The following is an 11,831-nucleotide window of genomic DNA, read 5'->3' on the forward strand; positions in this document are numbered from 1 at the left end:
TTCAGGCAGTTTCTGTGACCAGACACAGCTGGTTTTGCGTGGTGGTAGGGGTCGATCCCATTACTTGGTCACTTGGGAACAGCTGTCATTCCTAAGGTCATGTGGGTTTACTGCGCTTCAGATGGCAGATATTCTGCATGTGTCTGTGCGTACAGTTAGACGATGTTTGAGGTGCTATAATCGTGTAAGCATGTGATGTAAGATTTGACCTGTAAACACACACATACACTTCTATTTGTAATATGTGTGAATATTGTTGGGTTAAGTTAGGTAATGGTTGTACTGGAGTACATTTTTTACCTTTCAGACAAATCCACTTCACCTGTGCTTCACAGACCTGACAGATTCTGCCCTGGATGAATCTGTGCAGGACATTGAGGCTGGCATTAACCTAGTGGATCCTGGGCAATATGGCCAAAAATGTTATCACAATAAAATTTTCATATCAGTCAATATCGATAACTACCACGATAAATGTCAAATCTTGCCAGTTCAGAAGATTTCACAAATCTGAGGTAGAACATTCAAAACAATTATAATGATAATGAAACTTTTTTTCAACATGAGGATATGCATGAGTAAAATTAATTAAAATCCTTTTGCAGTCCTTTTTCCTCAACAAAAAAAATATCTTAATAGAAAAATTAAGTAATTAATTAAGATGGCTCAGATTGCAAAGTTAGTTACCTGTCCAGTAACACACGGTAACGTAATTCCAACTAAATTATACAAATGAAAACATCCACAATACATATCGTCAAGAAATCACCTCTGCCCAGATGAAGTTGTGACCAGGCATGCTACGGTAAGCCTATTGTCTCATTTCCAGTTGCCAGTGTTTCTTTGTTACTGGTAACGTTTTTGATGCTCTCAACCCAGTTAACTTTGCTATATTGTTCATTATAATGGCTAATTACCCATTGTACATTTAAACACACACTTGTTCTGCTCAAGCACTCATAGCTCTCTCCTTCTTTTAGTGATTTTCTCGCTAATCCCACAGTTGCTTACACCCCATTCAGATCTGCTAGCTATTTTAGCTTAGCAGTTAGCAATGGCTTCCCTCTCTCCCTCTCACTCTCCTCTTCTCTCCTCTCTCTCATGCTCGGTGTGTCTCCTGTTTAGCTATTCCTCTGCCTCCTTTAGTGATAATGGTACATGTAATTAATGTACTTCATTTGCCGTGATCGAGGCGAAGCTGAGTGAATTAGAAGCGTGGCTCAGCGAAGCCAACCCAGCGTAGCTCCTTCAATGTCTTCTCTCTTTCCCGCTCAGTTTAATTATATTGAACATTTGTATATATTATATTTCTATCAAGGAAAATTACATCAAGATAATTATTGTTATTGTTTTATTGCCCAGCCCTATCTTGAGTCTGTCAGAGCATTCCTGCATGCAAGTGAACTTTGTGTACAGAGAAAGAGGGTGCAAGCAAGCTTGTGCCGCATAAATGCTGGAGCTGCACTTCAAGCAGTGTTGCAGAGACCAGAATGACGGTCTTATCAGGTGGTGGATCCAAACTCATTGTGGTACATTGATGGAAACCACAAGCTGATAAGGTAGGTACAGCAACACCACTTATTTCAGTTAAAAAAGAAATCAATATTACATCAGCTGTATGTGTTTCCAATTGTTGCTATATCAATGTCCACCTTTAATATTTTCTATCCAGTTTTAGGTGGACGATAGTCATTCATGGGGCTATAGATGGGTATAGTCTCCTTGTGATCTTCCTGCATGCCTCAAAAAACAACTGCAGCAGCACTGTATTGGACAGCTTCATCACTGCTGTGGTCCGCCATGGCGTACCCTCCAGGGTCAGGACAGACAGAGGATGTGAGAACAATACAGTCTGGCTGATGATGAACATTTACAGAGGCTTTGATCGTGGCAGTGCTCTCAGAGGCAGGAGTACCCACAATCAGAGAATTGAGAGGCTCTGGAGTGATCTCTGGCACGGATTGATGAATGTCTATTATGACTTATTCCATCTGGAGAGCGAGGGCATCATTGTTATTGACGATGAAATGCACCTCTGGGCTCTCCATTACATCTATCTGCCAAGGATCAACAGAGATTTGAGAGATTTTGTTAGCCAATGGAATAACCATGGTTTGAAGACATAGAGACACATGAGCCCACTACAGATTTTTGTTAGAGGCTGCCTTGAGCAACAGGGCCGTCTGTCAACTACCATACAGGACATTAATTCTCTTTAATTTTAAATGAGTTACCTGCAGCAAAATGTTCACCAACTAATAAGTGGTGAGCAGGGAGGCAAACCCATGACCTGCTTTGTAACATTTCTATCGATGCCTTCACCATTACACCACCTCACTCTACAATGCCATAATAGCCCAACAAGGTTTTAATTTTATTTGTCATTGTTTTACCCTTGCTCATACCCATCGTTTAACACCAGAGTGCTTATTTACTTGTATGACATTGTCTAACCAGTAAATTTGGAAGGGGAATAAAATAACACCCAAGTGCAAACTTGGGCTTTTCTTTAGGCTACCCAAACAAATAGCGTGACAAATGTCACGACAGATTAGGTGGGCTAATGGGTGCAATCGTTTTGCAGCAAAGGAGATGCTGGATTAGTATTGTATTTATTGGGACAATGTACAGTTTTAAACATAGATGTTAACATTTGAAGTACTGTACCAGAGTTAGCTTTAAAGCAGTCCCTCATAAATAAAACATATAACAGCACAATAACAAACAGTACAAAGTAAAAAACACACAGGACACATTATACAAAAAACAAAGTTACACACAATAGCACATCACATACACCCAGGGTGTCAAGTGTGATCTGCCCCTCTCTTTTACTGATTGGGTGGTTACAGTTTAAATTTTGTGGCTGTGAAAACCACAGGGCGGAGATCATTATCACTTAAGACAACACCGCTTTTTACACTGTCCTTGGTGACACAGGGCAGCATAAAATACATCATTCCATGAGTGCCACTTTTTTCACCACTTGTAAACTGACAAAAAATGCATCGTTTTCACAATTCCATGCTGCTTTTTACTCTGTTTTACCATTACGTTACACACGAACACACATATATAGATAGATATAGATAGTATGCTAGCTTTTATGATGGACAATGTTGCTTTGTGGTTAATCAATGTGAAATCACCTGCTGTAATGTTAGTTTTGACTGGGGTGAAAACCTGCAAACTCATGGTTCTCCATGTTACATGGTTCCCTATCCCTGACCTAGTCGGATATATCGTTGCACTCTAAATAATACAAGATTCTTATTTACCAGTTTACCTACCAGTTTATTTACCAGTTGACATGAACACGCCATACCAGTAGTCTTGTCCACCAGCATGGGTGATTTCATTCATAGGCGGCGCTACGAGGCTATAAATATGATCATGGAAATATTATGCTGAAGCTTTTTGTGATTTACTTGGCTTGCTGATTGTTATTTGGATACTAACAGGTATTTTGGTGAGAGACAGAGAGCAAGAAAGAGAGACAGAAGCTTCTAGTCACTGATTATAACGACCAACGCGTTCCAACCCTTTCCTGATTTTGTTTTGCCTGTCTGTGTATTTTGGTGCCAAGCGCAGGTGGGAGTACAGGTGGGAGGAGAGGGGTATGGGGGAGGGAGGGGGGTTATTCAGATGAAGCAGTGCAAAGCGAGTTTTTGGTGTTGCTGTGCTGAGAATAGATGTCTCAGAACCACGTCTGTTTCTGAAGCAACGTCAATCCACTGACACTTCAATGATTTTATCAACAAGAAACAAAATTCTCTCAACAAGTGCACAAAAATAACAGAATAAGGCTTAAAATATAAATAAATAAATTGTTAATTGATCTGCAGCCTCCATACACTTCAGACTGATCAGTTGGAACTCAGCATTCTGCTTGTTATACGGTAGACATCGGCTTACCTGAGCTCTTTAATCCTGTGCGTCATGAAACTTCTTTCCAACTTTGTTTGCAGTATTTCAGAGGTTCATGTTTTATTCTTGAAATGCCTTACAATGCTATTACTGTTGCATCACATTTTGTGATACAATGTGAGAATTTACAACATGCAATAGAGTAGAATTAAGACTATTTTCCCTGTAGGTTATGAAGCCACTTAAGAGAGAGGTTCTGTTCCTGGATTCCCAACATTCAGACATGAGACAAGGCTTTAGACATGAAACTTATTGAAACACATTAAGGTTTCTAAGGTTAGATTAGGTTAGAACATGCCTCAGGTTTCTGCCTAAGGCATGTTCTGCAGCTCAAAAAACTTTGTGTTCCTCAAAAGAATTGTTGTATGTGTTTGAGTTTTTCTATATGTTATTTTTGTTTTTATCAGGTCTGTTGTTGTGGAACCGTGGACAGAATTAGCAGGCTCAGATATTAAGGTAAAAATAATTTGCAAAGAACATTTATCTGCTATTTGCTTTTCATTAAACTTTTTATTTTTTCATCTTTTTAAACAGGGGCTCCCCAAACAACATTTTGGCATTGACTGTGGAATCTTCATGATAATGGTGAGTGAAACGTTTTCCAGAAGGAAAAAATTAAAAATTAAAATGAAGAAATAAAAGAATTAATAGATTTTTAATTCATGCTCTCTTATAGAATGTCCATTAACAGTGATGAGTGAAGTTTTAGCTCAGTAGTCAGCGCAGTCGTCTATGATCTCCAGTTCGAGACCCAGTGTGATGACCCCCTTCATAAGGTAGTTTATTAATGAACACTTACTGTAACACTTTAATTTTCTAAAATTAAAAGCATAATAAAAACGAAAACAGGATTTTAAAGCCTTTCCACTTTGTTTCGAATACAAATACAAATTATTTTGCTGCCTCAACAAATATAGATACAAATACAAATACTGGGCCCTCTGCACATCCCTAGTTTGCAGCCCTTTTCACATGTGCAGTCTTTTCCTTTACTTTACTGGCATTGGGCTCATGTGTAAATGGAACAAGGCCCAAATGACAGCAGCACAATGTCAGCACTCTGACGCAGCTTCAGTTGTTTCCCTTGTCTTCAGTTCCACCTAAAGCAATTTTTGTTATCGTAATAGAGTCATACTGTTGCAATAGAGGATTCTCTCCTCTTCTTTTCATTCAGCTTGCTGACTTCAGATGCACACAAACCAACCAACACAACTTTGCTATATTTGCAGTACTCCTGGTATGTTGTCCTGGAGGCTTCATTTGATTTCTATAACTTCAATGCTCATATATATGATTAAAATAAGTACAATTTGATTTGTGATTTGGTCCAGGAAGTTGCCCCCTCTGTGATCCTTCCCAAGATTTCTTTCCTTTTCTCTTTGGGTTTTTTTGGGGAGTTTTTTCTTGCTGTTATGAGGGTTTAAGCTATGGATTGTCGTCTTGTGGCCTGTCTTGGCCCTGGTAAACTATAGGTGCACTCAACTTGGACATGCTGGTTTGCCGCTGCTTACGTTGCAGTGAGGCCAGAGCAAATTTTTGTTTTAGATAATAAGTGTTTATTTTAATCTCACATTTCTCTTGCAGTGGTCGTAAATTCCTTGCTGTGGTGGCTGCTAAATGAATCCTGGGGAAACACTGCCACCAGAAAATTTCACATAAAAAAATCTGAACTTACATTTTACACATGAACCCTTCTTCTGTGATCAGGTGTGGTGAACTGGAATGCATTTGCAGAGGAGTATGGAAGGACCTACAGAACTCCATATGCAATCTCCTGTTGCATTCAGTGCAATTCTCTCTGCAAAGACTGTGAGGGCTATAGGGGATGTGGACAGAGAGGAAAACTGCAAAGGATTCTACTCGGAAAATTACCTTGCAGGATACTGCAGCACTGACTGTTTTTATGTGGCTGGAGGCATTTTATGATTGACCTCTTCATCTCTACCTCACTGAAACAAGCTCCTGAGGAATTATTCCTGGGGAATAATCTGTCTTCTTTTCATAAGCTGTATCTCTTACACTTTGTTATACAGGGCTCGTAGTTTCCTATAATTTCCAAGAAAAAAACTGACGTAACTGTAACAATTTCATTCATTTGAAAGACAGGGGATCTGATATTGATCAAGCTGAACCCAACTGGAAGTAAAATGGAAACCCTGTTTTGCTGTTCCTCTTTTCCTGCATCTCGTAAAGTCGCATCTGTCATGACTTGCAGGAAGTTATTATCCTGTCTATTGTATTTTAATGTGTAAAATAGGCTACATTACCCTTGTTCACCCATAAACTTTAGTCAGCAGTAATTCGTCCATGTCAAAACAATGGATCCCTACACCTGTTATGGAGGACATTAACATGTTCAACCACAGAAATTTTGTCATAATGACTCCAATACTGCATTTCTTCCTCACATGATGACCTGACTTATCTGAGCCTTATTCAGGTGCTCGTGTTGTGTGGCTGTAAATATTTGAAAAATGTCAGTGAGCTCCAACTATTGTATGACTGGCTTACTGGACAACAACACACACAATCACACTAATTTCTGTCATTTCTGTTTCTGTCAGACATGGTAATTCTTTTGGCTTGAGAGAAGAAATATATTTAGAAGTTGATGGTCCTGCATTGCAGAAGTTAGATTTTCTAGATTTAATTAGTACAGCAATGGCAAGATAAAAAGTTCAACCTGACTGGAAAAATGATATTGCTCGGTTAACAATATATATGTAACCATTACGATGTAATGTGTGTAAAGAAATGGGAATGAATCAGATATACTGTGTCTAATTTCAATAAGTAAATGTCATCCTGTTCTCTGAAGCTAGTTGGTTATATTTGCCTCATTGACAGTAATTTACATATACTTAGGCTAATTACCCTTGTCTGCATAATTTTGACAACATAGCAGGAAGATCATGATTGTCATACATTTTAAATATTGCCAATACTGGCATTGCAATGCAAATGCAAACTCTGCATTTTAAACATTGAACATCATGTTCTTCAAAGTAAATTTTCCTTCAAAGTTTTATTTTTTCTTCTTCGTAGCTAATTAAAATAGATTTGAACAGATGAAAGAAAACAAGAATGCCACAATGATAAACAGATGAAACCCAGAATGCCCTCAGATGGCCATACACATATAAGAAAGAAGGGTCGTGACTTGTAGTGGTCTTGCAGACTGCAGACAGATTCTATTGGCTGCTTCGGACTGACAGCTAACTTTACTCCTCCCCACACTGCAAGAAATGCACTAGGCACACTGCAAAAAATATCTGCTGAACAGACGTCTTTCAAGCTCTTGGGGAGTTGTGGTCTTCCATATCTTCCAGTGCAGATGTATGAATATTCCGAGTTTGTTGCATCCTTAATTTCAGAGTGGCCTGCAGTCAAATGCTAACTGGTAAAGTTAGCAAGCTGTAGGATGTCAGAGAGTCCATATTATCCATCTATGTTACTGTCTGATACCGAGCAAAAATACAACAACAACAACAACAAGAACACAAGCACTCTTAAAAAGAAAATCTCTAAGGTAAAAAAAAAGATAACATAATCCAAAAAAACTGTCAAGTCCCAAATCAGCTGCAGTGAAGTACTTTGGCACTTGGTGACACAATTCAAATTTGAGATCACATGATGCATTTCTTTGGCTCAACCAATCAGCTCCTGACTTCACAGACAGCCTGTCATGACCTAATAAACTCTGAGACAAATTTAAAAACTGTTAAGTAAAAGCAAATTCAAACTAATGTTTAAATTCTTTAATTTGCACCATGAATTTGAGGGTTTTATTTGAAAGTATTACAAAAATAATCTTCAAATGGGTGATTTTCTTTATAAAAGGGAAAACACAGTAGCTACCTTAACTACAGTAACATAATGGTTTCTGCAGTAGTATGAATATTGCTGTGATTTTCTTCAGTAGTATAATGTTTGTGATTTACCACAGTAGTATAATGTTTGTGATTTTCTACAGCAGTATAATGTTTACTGAAATTTTCTACAGTAGTATAATGTTTGTGATTTTCTACAGCAGTATAATGTTTACTGAGATTTTCTACAGTAATATAATGTTTGCTGTGATTTACTACAGTAGTATAATGTTTGTGATTTTCTACAGTAGTATAATGTTTACTGTGATTTACTACAGTAGTATAATGTTTGCTGTGATTTACTACAGTAGTATAATGTTTGTGATTTTCTACAGCAGTATAATGTTTACTGTGATTTTCTACAGTAGTATAATGTTTGTGATTTTCTACAGTAGTATTATGTTTACTGTGATTTTCTATTATAGTGGGATTATTACGGTGACTTTCTACAGTAGTGTGTTGATTACAGTGATTTATACAGTATTAAGTTGATTACTGTGTTTTTAGGCCTAATACACAGTATTATACTGTAAAAAAATATTCACAGCAACTAACTGCGCCGAAACACAGTAAATTACTGTGGATTTCACAGCCATTTTTGAGGTGTGTGTCCTTTAGGTTTGAGTAACAGAGTTTTGTATTCAGTATAAACAGCCACTGCAAGCAACTGCAGGATGTGTGTGTGTGTGTGTGTGTGTGTGTGTGTGTGTGTGTGTGTGTGTGTGTGTGTTGGGGGAAGGATTCTGGATGTAAGGGCTAAAGAGTGCTTTGGGAGTCGAGCCAGGAGGGATGTTGCAGCAGCCCAGGCAGGATGACTAAAGCATGAAAGGAGGGTTGGGTAGAGTCCCCTGTGAGGGAGGGTGGTGGGGGGCTGATACGGTGAATAGTGCAGACTGCAAACCTGCAGCAGCACATTTTACATTTTATAAACTGTGGTTAAGTACATCTTTAGAACAAAATCGGCCTTTTTGGTGCAGGTGGAAAACATCCATGAAACAAGCACCGAGATACAATCACCCTCTGTATTTGTTTCATAATTTCTATGGTTTAGCTGCCGCCTTCAGATCATTCAAATGCCTCTCTGGTGAATAAAATCCTTTTCCCTACAAAAATCTGGATATTTCAGAGTATGTACATTTTGAAGCTATATTGGAGCTGTAGCATGAGCTTCTTCTTTGTTTGTTTCAAGTAAAAGAAATTAAAAGCTACATTAGAGTTACAAGTCCTCATGTAAATGTCTCACAATGCTGTATTACATGTGGGATGGTTAGAAAAAAACATCTGAAATGTTTTTTAAAAATATGCTAATGTTTCTCTCTCTGCAGTCTCAAATGGCGTGGGAACTTCGACTGATCACTTACTCTCTTGTTGGATTCTGCTGTGCAGCTGCTTTGAGTATTAGTGTGTGTGCGTGTGTGTGTATGTGCATGTCCATTCTCCCACCGCCGTCTTTCCAGCAGGAGCCAAGCTTCTTAAAAAAAACACACAACATCAAGCAGCAGCAAGATTTGCTTTGTGTGTGTGAATGTAAGTCGCAGTGCTCATGTGCTATAAGTCCATGTGAACGTGCATGGTGTTGTCTGAGTGCCAGTGTGTACCTTTGCATGAATGTAGGCGTGCACATACATGTCAGGGTGCACCCATGTGGTTCACTGTGTCTCTGCATGTGTCTGTGTGGGTTGTTGTGTGTGATAGTCATGGGAGTGTGATTCCTTTGATCACGACAGCAGCATGGAGAAACAGATTACCTTCCACTGCCGCGGTGACAGAAAAGCGCTCTCAGGTTGACAAACCTCACCAGCAAATTTAATATCCTTCTCATTTCACCAACAAACACCAGGGTACAAGAAGTTGTACGTGGAGTTGAATTGAATTTCTTTGTGAATGTAATGCTAAATAATGTGACAATATCTGTCTTATTATTGCATTTCTGGAATGCAGAGAAGACAGTGCTGAGCTGCGCCAGAATGTGCTGTGCTTTTAAACAGATTGCAGCACTATGCCAAAGTCAGCTGTTAGAAGATTAAAATTATCCTCAAAATTATTGATATACCACAAGGATGTTGGCTGGAAAATTCTAATTTACCACAAAGATGCTCATTATATGATGCCACCAAAGCATTGCCAATCCTTTCAAATTCAAATAACATGGTAAACCACAGGAAAGATTTTCCTCCTCCACTCAGAAATGTGTCTTTCTTCTTGTCCCTGCAGTTGAATGTTTGATGTTCACTGTGTAGAATGATGTATGTGCAGAGTCTGACACTAGATAATCTCTATGAACAGATATCTGCATATGAATGTAGAATCTGTAGGCAACAGAAGAAGATTTTAGTACTGGAAGCCTTTCTGGTTTCCATTTGTAGTCTGTTTGTAGTCCAAGTAGTATTGACTAATCACATTTGAGCGAGCTTTGGTTGCATGCAGGTAAACAGTCCATGTGGAGAGCAAAAGAGGCGGAATGCATTGGCCTAAATGCAATCTCGGAACCCATCAGCTATCATCTGACGACGATTAAACTTTTTATTAGCTCTTTTTAATTTGTCTGCATCCATATTAGAGATTAACCGAAATGTCGTCTAGACCGTCTCAAGTTGCTTATCGGACTGTAAACAACAACCAGCACATGGAAGAGGAAGTCTTAGCCCTGACGTCTGTTATCTGGATATCCATTGGCTACACCAGAAGTCCCGAAATATTGGCTATTGCCCCCAGATAGCCAATGAGTTCCGAGATTGGACACTAGAAGTCTGTTTTCACATTCATTCACTGAAAGTGGAAAGTTTCTCTGTCCTCATTGAAAATCCATTTTTAAGGGGTGGGCATACAACTTGTCTGGAAGCCAATCCTGGTCCCCTCACACAAGTGTGATGTGGAAACTTGAAGCCTCCAGTGCACATACACTGAGAACTGATTTAACGGTAAGTAGGGGACATCGTCTGTGAAGTAGTTAAACCTTTGAAATGAAGTATGTTTGCATCATAGACTCTGGAATTTTTAATGAGGGAGAGGGATTTTAACATGGTAATTGTACTTTTTTTGTCGAAAAACCAAATCAGACACGCAATATTGTTCCAAGCAGAGTATTTTTATATGTCTTAATCCATGTCTGGAGGAGATCTTTAAATCAAAGCATTCATGGGAGACAAACCATTTGCAGTATCTGCTATGCTTGTCTGTATTACAATAGATTGTTCAAGTCATTTTCAGTTGCATTTATTTTATTCAGAGTTGTATTCAATGTGTTGCCGTGTTTTGCTAGAAATTAATTTATTGTGCTGATTCTTCCTCCCTCTCTCACACACATGGATGAGTATTGAACACTGAGCATTAGCATTAGCATCCTCTGTGTTAACTCATATCTACAGCTTCAGGCTCCTTAAAATGTTGGCATTCCCGACACAGTTCTGTCACTTTAAAGGTATAGTTTGACACTTTTTGGACATTTGCTTATTGACTTTCTTGCCGAGTGTGAAATGAGAAAATTGATACCACTTTCTTGTCTGCATGGTAAAAACAAAGCCACACTAGCAGCCGGTTACCTTAGCTTAGCACAAAGACTGTAAACAAGGAGAAGCAGCTAGCCAGATGCTGACACTGACTTCATTTTTAAGATGTGCAGACATCTTCTCACCTAAATCTGGGCAAGAAAGCCAATTAAAGTATTTCCTGCAAGTTTCAAACTATTCTTTTAAAGGAACAGAACTGTGTAAGGGAAAGAAATAGTCAAGACATAACCCCTTGTAAAGCCACATGCTTTTTATACTTCTTTTTTTTAATAATATAAAAATTTAGTGAGCTTTAGCAGTGCTGGCAGATGGATTTTACCTTTGGACAGCCAAGCTAGCTGTTTCCCCCTGTTTCCACTCTTTGAGCAAAGCTAGCTTCTTATTTACTTGGGTCACATTATGTGCAACAACAATTGCACAAAGGATCGTAGTGCATTCACACAGGATTTCATGAATTATATTCATAGGTTGAATTTTTTTTTTTGCGGAAACCTGGATCAGACCATATCCAGTTTTGAAAAGCCCC

The 11,831-nt window shown here is 38.6% G+C and overlaps 1 long non-coding RNA gene across 1 annotated transcript; it reads left to right on the top strand.

Annotated features, from left to right (window-relative positions):
• The first annotated feature begins 695 nt into the window (after positions 1-695).
• On the top strand, positions 696-5,206 carry LOC137169144 (uncharacterized). The gene is made up of 6 exons (XR_010924406.1): positions 696-1,559; positions 1,673-1,836; positions 4,335-4,383; positions 4,462-4,512; positions 4,604-4,703; positions 5,102-5,206. It is a non-coding gene; the product is annotated as an uncharacterized lncRNA (long non-coding RNA).
• The last annotated feature ends 6,625 nt before the right edge of the window (positions 5,207-11,831 follow it).

Source organism: Thunnus thynnus, chromosome 18, assembly GCF_963924715.1.
Source record: "Thunnus thynnus chromosome 18, fThuThy2.1, whole genome shotgun sequence".
Taxonomy (NCBI): domain Eukaryota; kingdom Metazoa; phylum Chordata; class Actinopteri; order Scombriformes; family Scombridae; genus Thunnus; species Thunnus thynnus.